The following is a 10,588-nucleotide window of genomic DNA, read 5'->3' as shown; positions in this document are numbered from 1 at the left end:
GTGAGACAAGTAAGGGGTTGACTAATTACTAGAAGGGAATTCCTAGAGGCTTCCTACTTTTCAAACAAAAGGTTCTTGGGTATCATTCATCCTACTACTTGGCTTTTCTGTGCTTGCCTCTAGTTTCAGGAAGTAGAGATAAGAACTGTGTAGAAGATCTAGAAAGATGAAAAGTCTGGTTCAAAGAACTGTAGAATTACTGCTGGTGGATTCTCTATCTGCAGCCGGATGGCTAGAAAAATGTCATTTAGAGGTTTGCTTTTGGGAACTGGCTTGTAGGCAAAGTAGATATGCATTAGAATAATGATCCAGGGCAATGGCAAGGGTTCATTTCTAAAAAGACTGTTTTGTTACAAAATTTCCTCAAGGCCACCTGTGTCTGACACAGGCAAGCCAACATACATGCTGGGAAATTATGGAACACCGTTCCATAACAGAAATAAGAGACTCAGCAGCATTGGCAACGGGTCTCAGTGCATAAGTGCAGAGCCCTTGGGATTTCTGGTTTTGGTAGATGGACCAAATAAGGAGAACCAGAAAAAGCCCAAATTAGGATGTGTGCAATGCATGTGATGCGATTGTGAAAAAAGGGAATATGCTGATAGGACAGAATGTGGACATATAATGACCACAGGGAAACCAATCAGTGATACCCAGAAATAGAGTCATCAGGGGGTGGAAAGAATACAAAAGGAGGGATTTCAGAGCAGCAAAGGGTTCCTGAGAGAGAACCTGAGGCCACCATAGACAGATGACATACCACCAGCCCATCTCACCCACCCCACTGGGAGGTGGGTGGGCCTCAGCTTTCAACCTCCAGGCTGCTGACATCTGATGTTCAAGAGAGAACCTCAGAGTGAAGCTTGCATACTGGCCAGATGTACCTTGACTCTGTGAACCCTGGGACTGGTTGATATAGAACGGTTTGCATTATTCTTATCTGCTATCACTGTGTATTAATAAAATTAACCTATTATCAAATGGACAGGTCATGGTTTGTCTGAGGGTTTGGGTCTCCCAGAACAAGGTATCTGGGTCATAAATCCAGTGCCAACACAGTTTGTACACATCACAAGGGCAGGGGGTAAACTAGGAGACTCAAACTTGGACCCTGAAGTTCAGCAAAAATTCTGGCTGTCAGTCAGAGAACTAAGAGGTTTTTTTTTTAATGTAGATAGTCAGTGGGTTGAGCTGGGTCTGAGTAGCAGTAAAAACAGCTTAGAATGCAGAGTAACATGTTAAAATTACCAGTTATTGGACAAGGACTACCAAAGTGCTCATTATATGTGGGGGTAGGGGAAGGAATTTATAGTTAGATAACTGGATTTTTTTTAAATAAAAAGTAGTGATGTAAGGTAATAACATGAGCATTTTTAAACTTTGCTGCATTGAAGGAAGAATGAACTGTACAAGTAACATAGATTTGAACATGTTTAAAGCTGAAATATTTATTCTGAATGCTTTGTATGCAAACTTGGAACTCTGTACATCTACTGCATTTTGAAAGATGGCTAGAATGTTTAAACCCATTCCAAGAAAGAAATATCAAAGTTCTTTTGTACACACATTTATCTCAACTATGATGGTTTGGGACACTAGACTCCATTTTATCAACAGTGCCACACAACTATCTTTGCACTCAAAATGGAGCATCAATGGGTCTCTGTGGACATTCAGGTCTCCTTAGCTAAGTACAGATGGTCAAAGAGGTGTGAGGCTGAATTGATTCAATCTTCACAGATTACTCGTAGCTCCATAGATTGAACTGATAAGCGAGTGAACAGTTGTTTGTTTTTGAATCTGGAAATGCAGCCACATGCCTGCAGTGGCCCAGACAGACATTAGGTAGTGCTAAAGCATGCCTCTCTGCTCAGCTGGAGCAGACAGCTTGGAACAAAGCTAGCCCATCCACCCTGTGAGATGTGGCTTGTGGGGGGAGGTTCAAAGCATCCTGGGATGCTGGGGAACTGGAGAGGCTCTGGAAGGGACAAAAGTTCAATAAACAAATTTAACTTAAATCAGCTGTTTATCTGAAACCAGTTTTGGCTGTTTTGAAAGCTTTGAAAGGTTTATGTGCACTGAACTTCTGTTGTGTTACAGATTTGAACCAGCTTCTGATTACTTATACCAATTTATGTGTAACTTCTGTCCCTATCGCCTGTGTTTATTCAGTTCTATGACTACAACCTGTTATGGATTTGCTAGTAATATTAAACTGACCTTTTAAAAAGCACATACTTTGAGGGGGAGATTTTAAAATAGCAGAGTTCTGTGTATGAAAATGACTTGTAACACTGATTGTCCCACACTGGCTAAGTACAGATATGAATGTGATGCACAATAAGTGCCCGGAAAGTGCTTTAAAGCAGTAACAGAACACTGTAGTTCCTAGTGCAGTGGAAAGCAGTTCAGCAAACTTGTGCTGCTATTGCTGGCTGCAGCTGGGGGAAAGGAGCCACTCTGCTGTGGAGAAAGTCTGGCCCAGCCCCCAGCAAGACTTGAGCCAGGAAGCTAGAGTGGGGACCCTTTGAAAGGGGGGTGGGGAAATGGACAGACTCGTTCCCCCACCTGCAGTCAGCAATAGAAGTGTGAGCTCCCTGTGCTGTTTTTTGCTCTGCCAAGAACTCTGATAGAGGGATGGGGAGGGGTGGAAAAGCGTTCCCCTAGTTTCATGGCTTGGGTCTTTCTGGGGGCTGGGCCCCCCACCAACAGCAGGTAGGGTCCTTTTCTGCACATCCCCGCCACCTGCCAGAGTTTCCAGTGTAGCAAAAAGTGACACAGGAAACTCACTGCAGCTGTGGGGAACGAGCCCCCAGAAAGCGGGGCAGGGCGTGAACCTACTCTGGCAGCACCCTGAAAGTGTCCCCCACCCTCTAGCCTTGACTAGTGCAGGCAGGCACAAGGTAGTCATTCCTCCTGTCCCCCACCCTTACCAAACAGCACACGTTTGGTTGGAATGCATTGTAACTGAAGTGTGATGGCACACTTTCTGCCAGGGGCTTTTTGAATGCTTGTACCTTGATTGTTCAGCGATGATTTACTTGCTTTATTTTTTTTCTCCTCCTTTCCACTTTCATTATAAGCAAGGACAACTCTTAAATAAATGCTTCTGTTCTCAGATGAGATCAGCAGCCCATCCACAAGGAAACTTCCTGGGGAGTTTGATAGGATCACTCATAGCTTTGCTCCTGGAACTTGGAGGTACTTGCTTTCTGGGAAGGACTTCCATGTAACCATGATTAAATGCCAAAAGAGAGAACCACTCCCCTTTAAATAGCAATTCAGTTGCAATAGCTTCAGAATGGAGAAATAGGATTATGGTATATCCTAAAGTGATCATTTTAACTATGGAGGAGTATAAGAAATAAGGCTGAAAGATTTCCAGAGTCACTGAATCCTGTTTCTTACTGTTGCAGACAGTCTCATTGTATCAGCTCTTTGAAGCTTCATCTTAAAATTCTTACTGCTCTTTCTGAAAGGTTGTTGTAGAACCTCATTCCTCTGATAGATAGGGACCTTCTCCTAATTTCCAGTACAAATGGTCATCTTGTACCCATTTGTTTTCTGCTAATGCTATCCTTGAGCTTTAAGGATAAGAAAAGAGCTCGCAGTAGCTCTTTTCTATTCCCTCTTTTTCCTTCAAAGTATTAGAGGCAGTGCTCTCTTTCTTTGTTTTGCCAAGCTAAGGCTATGTCTATATCTACCTGCTTCTCCTGACAGCTGATGAAAGGCAATAACTGTCAACATAAAGCTTCCAAAACAAATATACCTACATGATTCTAGTGGGTCTGTTTTTTGGCTCCACTCAGCAGCTGTGAAGTACAGTTTTGGGAGGTGCCAGCCTCTGAATGGACTTTGCCCTTGAGCAGAAGGCACACGAGTTAGCTACCTGGTGGGTAACAGCAGAAGCCTTACTCCAGTCAGCAGTATTTGAGTACCTCTGCTGGTGGAAATGAAGGCTCTGTTTTGTAGAAGGGGCTATCTGTTCCTTGTACAACTCTTCTTGAATACAAGAAAATTGTAGCAGCTTATAATACAGGTTTGTTTTTCTCTTAGGTATTATCTACACAAGAAACCCTATTTTCCTTTTAGAAATATGCATTATTAGCCTGTCCCTTCCCTAGGGCTAAACACTAACTCGCACTAACTCTAGAGGAAGTACCGACACTGCAAAATTACTGGTAAAAGTGTTTTTATTTGTAAAGTAAAAATATCAAATTTGATTTTAACTCGGTCTAGTCCTCACTTTTGCCCAGTGTGCTTTTAGCCTTCCTTTAAAAAAAACAAACCAAACCAAAACAAATTCCCACTTTTTATTCTGTGCTGTAAAGCTAATTATTCTCAATTTATTTGCACAGCCCTACATTTGCCATCTATTATTCCAGAAATATAAAATGATCTAAATCCTTTTATATCTGGCTGCACTACCTAATTATTCCTCATTTGTTTTTATTCTCTTCCAATTTGGTATCATCTGCAAAGTTGGAAATCATGTTTTCATATCATTATTAGAGCTCTAAGAGTCTAAAAAAGCTGCTTGGTGAATAAACGTGAAGTTTTTTCCACTCTCATTTTAATGTAGATTCAAAGTGAGACAATAAGTTAGACCTCTGGAATTTTTTAAAGCCATATAATCTTCCTTGGAGATGTGTTAGATCAACTAGAATTAATGAGGAATAGGCTTTATCTAGGGGGCATGCTTAACTTTGACAGGTTAGGTATGCGACTGTCAGCCCAGCTTCTGACTTCCAAATGAATATAGTGTAGTTCGTGTATGTCTGTTTAGACAATGGTTCTGCTCATTGATATTGAGTAATGTCAAAATATTGTCTCTATTCTGTCTCCTCCTTTAGAAAATCTACACAGGAAGGATGGTCAGTGGTTAAGGAACTAGCCTAGGACTTCCTGTGTAGCCTTAGGCATTATCACTAAACTACTTTGTGCTTCAGTTTATTATCCCTGTTTTATAAATGACAGCATGTCCCTAATTATCAGGGTTGTTGTAAGGATAAATGCATTCACATTTGGAACTATTCAAGTAATAGGTAAGTGCTTCATTTTACTACCAAATACAGTTTTTATAAATGATTCCAACAAACATTTAGTACTTCAAGTGTTTATGAGTGACCTGGTTGGTTTTTCTGCACTTACTGTAGGGCCAAGATAAGCAGGGGGGAAGGTTAGGGTTGGGGGGGAAGCCTTGTTTTAAACTTTGAGTACTGACCGAAGGCTGGTGGCAAGGAAGATTGCCTTGACCCAACCCAGAGCTCTTGCCACTTTTGCCTGGCCAGGGCTGCTACTGACTGGGCCAGAGCCAGAGCAAGGACAAGAAAGGAATAGGTACCAGGAGAGACAGGTACAGGCGTGGGTGGGGGGGAGAGGAGGTGTGCAGGTACAGGTATGGGATGGTGTCGGAGGGAGTAATTGGCAGGTGGGGGACAGGCAGGAGGGCAGGTAAGGGGGACACAGAGCAGGGTCTAGCCTTTGTCTCTGCTACTGGTTTTGCCACTGTAGTGTAGGGGCACAGTTTAAGATGACCCTTCAATAATTAGATATAAACTTGTTACAGTTTTTCTAAATTCCCATGTATAGAATCTAATTATTAGAGAGTTGTTTTGAATTTGAAGTAATCTTGGATTTGGATGGATACAGTAATTTCTAAGATCAACAAGACAAGGTAACTCAGAAATGTGTCATTTGTTCATTCATGTATCTCTACGAGTACACTTATGATCATCATTCTTAAGAACACCCTCCTCTACCCAGTATAGGCAATGCTCAAAACAAGTCACCTATAGTAAATTGCCATCCCATGCTGGTCTTGCAGTATTCACTCCACTGTCAGCGATCACAAAACCAGGGGACAGACAATGGGAGGTCAGCTATGCTCGGATGTTGGCTGCTTTGTTGTCACGGAGAAATCAGGCATGAAGAGCAAATCTTGTTTTTAGACGTCACTGCCAGTGGCTGAGTGAGATGGCTGGGTTTTTTTCCCCCTCTCCCTCTCTCTCATTTCCTTTCTTTCTTTTCCTTTTGGAATGAGACCCAGTCATCTCTAATACTTATAATCAATTAAGAGTTTGATCATTCATTATAATGCTTAGGCTTGAGTTATGTTCTGGTTATTATGATGCTGCAGTAGTAGATTGGTCTCACTCCCTCCTCTATATGGTTAAACTCCATTCAGCCCATTCTGCACAATCCAGGGTAAATGAACTCTCTACTAGAAATTAGGGAAAAAGAACTACCTCAGATCTACAAAAACAATACAGCTTTATATGGGCTGGGCTGGAATTATGGCCACAGCCATACCTACCATAGAAGTGGTTTAGGTAACTAGGTAGTCACACAGACAGTGGGGTAGAGATGCACCTTGTAAACTCTGATTCAGTTGTTTACAGGGTGTATCTCTAATGTGCTTTCTGCCTGACTTGACTTGCATGGCTGGCTACCTCTCTGCTTGTAGATATTCATGAGCATGGATACCATGTCTCTCTTCTTCAGACTCTCTAGCCAAACTTTGACTTTCTGTGCAATAGCCTTTGAAAAGATGGCATGAAGATTTTTATTTTTGTCAGATGCAGAGGGATCTGGAAATAACCACTCCACCTGTACAAAGCTATTGCAATATAATTGATTCAGGCATGTTCCTGAGTCTCCAACTTTAATGGAAAGGGCAGTGTAGTCATTTCTAGGCAATTGGTATTATCTTGAACACTTCGAGAAACTTGTGAGTTCCTGCAGCATTTATGGATTTCACAAACTTTTAACAGACGGCAGGGTACAGCCATGTAAGTGCTTGTGAGCCATATGACTGGTTCTCATTTAATGCAAAACCTAAAATGGTTTCAACTGTTTTGTGCTCTATGTGTGTATAGACATATGGTAAGTCATCTCTGACATTACTTGGAGTATGTGTACAGTAATAACAGTGATGTGTTGCACCAGAGGTGTTTTTCTAACAGTTGGCTTCTGGATGTTCTCAATAACAGGGTTAGAACTTGTTTAGATAGTACTTCTCTCTCCCTCCCCCGGCCCCCCCCCCCCCAATGTTAAAGCTCTTCAAAAACAGCAACACCTTTCATGCAAGTGATATGGACTGTGGTAGGCCATGGGATCACCCTCATCCCAGCCCCATAAAGCAAACAAATTGACTTGAAATGTTAAGATTTCTAGGAAGATAAATTCTTCCATAGGTGCAGAGGAAAATATGCCTCTGAGGGCTTGTTTATACTGCTGAGATGGTGGGTGCATACAGACTTTACACTCAGACCAGTCTAAGTGAATGTAGATTAATCTAAACTCATAGCCATACAACATTTTGGAGTACACGGATTAGACTAAAAATGGTGCAGGTGACCTAAGGTTGACCTGATGTGCGGTACACTCAGTTTAGATCAATTCAGGTTGGATCAATGTATTGTTCCCCTATTGATTCAAGATAGATTGCTGTCTTCTGGCATCCCAGCCTGCTTTATGGGTCCCTCCCCACCTATGCCAGAAGGCAAAACATTGGGAATGGCCTGGCATGGGGGCACCCCTGACCTCAGCAGCTCAGTTACTGCCAGCAGATACACGGGTCATGTGCAGCTGGGGTGGTACAAAGATTTTCTGGCCTGAAGCTACAGTGTTCTGGAGTACGGAGTGGGAGGGGAGCATGGAGCATCCAGGCAGGAATAAGCAGGAGGATGCCCCTGGAAATGTCAGGAGCAGGTGGTGTAACAAGAAGCCCCTTTCTGCCTGCACCCCACCCCCGCATTTTGTGCACTTCTTTTTCCTTCTAAATATTGGCAGAGACCTACTTGTTGCATTGTATGGCTAGGCTCAGAGCAAGCCAGAAAGCTGAAGTGGCTTTCTGTAGGGAAAACCTACAAACTACATCTACATATCAGTTGAGTTAAGTGTCACTAAAGGAAACAAAAGAACTAAAATGTCCACTTCAAAGCAAAGCCTGTAAGAGATGAGAAAAGCCAAGGTGCATTGAAAACATGACTGTAAATATATCCTGGTGAACACATTCCCCCTTTAATTAAAACCTATTTCCCAAAGAGAACTTCTCATATCCGTCTAAAGTTTATGCTACACCTGTCTACTGCATCTAACCTAACTCACTTGCTGTCCCCTGTGGCCTTTGATCCTTGCTACCTCACATTGCATTGTAATATTTCACTTGTCTCATCTTTACTCTAGCATTCTGTATTTGATATTTTATACCTTTAACTTTTAACAAATGTATTTTTTTAAGTAAAGGCATACCTTGTATTACTAGAACTATTATTATAGGCTATTTTTATTGTGCCTTGGCATTTTACCTTTTATATTTTATGTTTTATGCCTTTAAACTTTAATGAATGGATTTTACTTTAGAAGTAAGTTGTAGACTATATTAATAGTAGAACTGTGGTTAAATTATACATGGAAACCAAAACTGTAAGCACGGGATTTGAGCTGCCATTTTTCCTCTGTATCAGGATGATTTTTGTGAATGAATGAGTGAATGACAGGCATAGCCAACTGCAATAACAAGTTAACAAGTGGTGATTAACACCTCCTACCACAGACTGTCAACAGGAAAGGATCAATGCCATTGCCTGGAACTCCATTGTATGTGCAGCAAGGTATCCAGTTTAAGTTAATCGATGCTGGAAACGGGTTCCTGGGACTAGATGTCCCCCAACAGACTGCTCCTGCAACTCTTAACAATACCACTGCGTTAAATTAATCAAAATCACAAACTGACTCTTAAAACTGCAGAGACCCCTATCACTGACAGCTGTCATGCACTACTCAAGACACATGTTGGACAGCAACCTTCGGACTGGGCAGCCAAGATGATGCTGGGGGAATCGCACAAGTCTGGCAGAAAGGGATAAAAGGCAGTGAAGTGTGACCCTCTGTGGCACCCTCTTCAGCCTGATCACCACCCTACCGGTCCAGCTAGAAGGACCAGCTGGCAACTCCCTTCTGGAGATCACACTGCCTTGGAAGAAGCCTTGACTGGCCACCAGCAGCAGACTCCAATGCTTAGGATAGGTATACCCAACACTGGTGTTCTATTGCAGCTGCTACACGTGTGTGTAGGCATTTAAAGAGACAGTGCCCCTCATTATCCAAAGGTTTGCATTTGTGACTTTGTTAACTTTGCACTCTGTCCAATAAACTAGAATTTATTATGATCACGTGAGTTGTTTCTTGTAGCCAACAATGGGGCATGGCCAACTGCCTCATTGTTGCAGCTCATCCTTGAAATTTCCAGGCTGGGATGTGGATTGCTACCAGTATCCCAGGGGAGTCTGTTGGAAGCCCCTGGAAAATCCACAGTCATGGGGCTGGCCTGGCCAGTGGAGACCAGAGTGACCCTGTTCATCTGGGGAGCACTCTTGGTCCCCAAGGGCTAAGAGGTAGCCAGCTAGATCTTCATGGACCTGGACTTCCTGCTGGTATGCTGGACAGTGCCCTAATATCAGGGGCAGGTTTTCCCCAGCTTTCTTGTTTTGTCATTTGTTACCACTGAGAACAGTCTAGCTCCAGCCTCTCTGGAACCCTGCTTCAGGTAGTTGAAGGGTGCTGGTAAATCTCTCCTCAGTCTTACCTTCTCAAGACTAAATATGCCCAGTTCCCTCAGCCTTTCCTCATAAGTCATTTGTTCCACCCTCTAACAAGCCCAATATGCTGTTAGCCTTCTTTGCAACAAGGGCACGTGGTTGGCTCATTCACTTTACTCTCCACTATAACCCCTAGGTTCTGTTTTGCAGAGCTGCTGCTTAGCCAGTCAATCCCCAGCCTGTATTCATGCATGGGATTGTTTTGTCCTAAGTTCAGAATCTTGCACTTGTCCTTATTGAAGTACTCAAAAAATTCAGTAGTTGAAGTGTTGCTTTTGGCAGCCCCCCATAGGACTTCAAGCAGGAGCGGGTAAGCAGAGTCCCTGATGAGGAGGGGAGGGTTGAGGACAATGTTGATAATGAGACTAGGGATTCCTTGAATATATTAATCATTGCCCATCATCCGTGGGAGAGGGGATTTGCAGAAGATATGGGCATTATGGGTACTGCCTGCCCAGCTGGCAAAAATGTGGGTGAAGTGGTCTTGGTGGTCAATAGCACCCTGAAGTAGGAGTGTACTGATAGAGATTTTTGGGGCCTATTTTTAAGTATCAGCTGATACTGATCCAATTTCTCATACTAGCCTGGAAGCTTGAAGAGCTGTGTCCAGCTGGTAAGTCTGTTGTGGTGGAAGTGGAAGGGGGAGAAAAGGGGTGTGGGGGGAAGATCAAGGCCCCCACAGCAAGGGAAGGGAGTCGGGTTGGGGCAGGACAGAAATGCAGCTCATCCAGGGGGTGAAGGGAGGGGGGGCAGCTCCTGCCACTACGTGCACCATGGGGGGGCATGTACCCTCTAGATATGCAAGGGGCGGGGTGGGCTGCCACTGTGGGCTGGGGCTGAGGCTGGGGCTGGGGACAGGGACAAGGCTGTGCTGGGCTCTTCCCGGTGGGGGCTGTGCTTGGGGTGGGTGGCGGTGCTGATGGGAGGGGAGCTATGGGGGGGTGCACCCACCCTAAAATTTACCATAGGTCCCCCAACCCCTC

Source organism: Gavialis gangeticus, unplaced genomic scaffold (assembly GCF_001723915.1).
Source record: "Gavialis gangeticus isolate Ggan-Ray unplaced genomic scaffold, GavGan_comp1, whole genome shotgun sequence".
In the NCBI taxonomy this organism is placed as follows: Eukaryota; Metazoa; Chordata; order Crocodylia; family Gavialidae; genus Gavialis; species Gavialis gangeticus.
The sequence above is the reverse complement of the archived record's forward strand: the minus strand, read 5'-3'. Positions refer to the sequence as shown.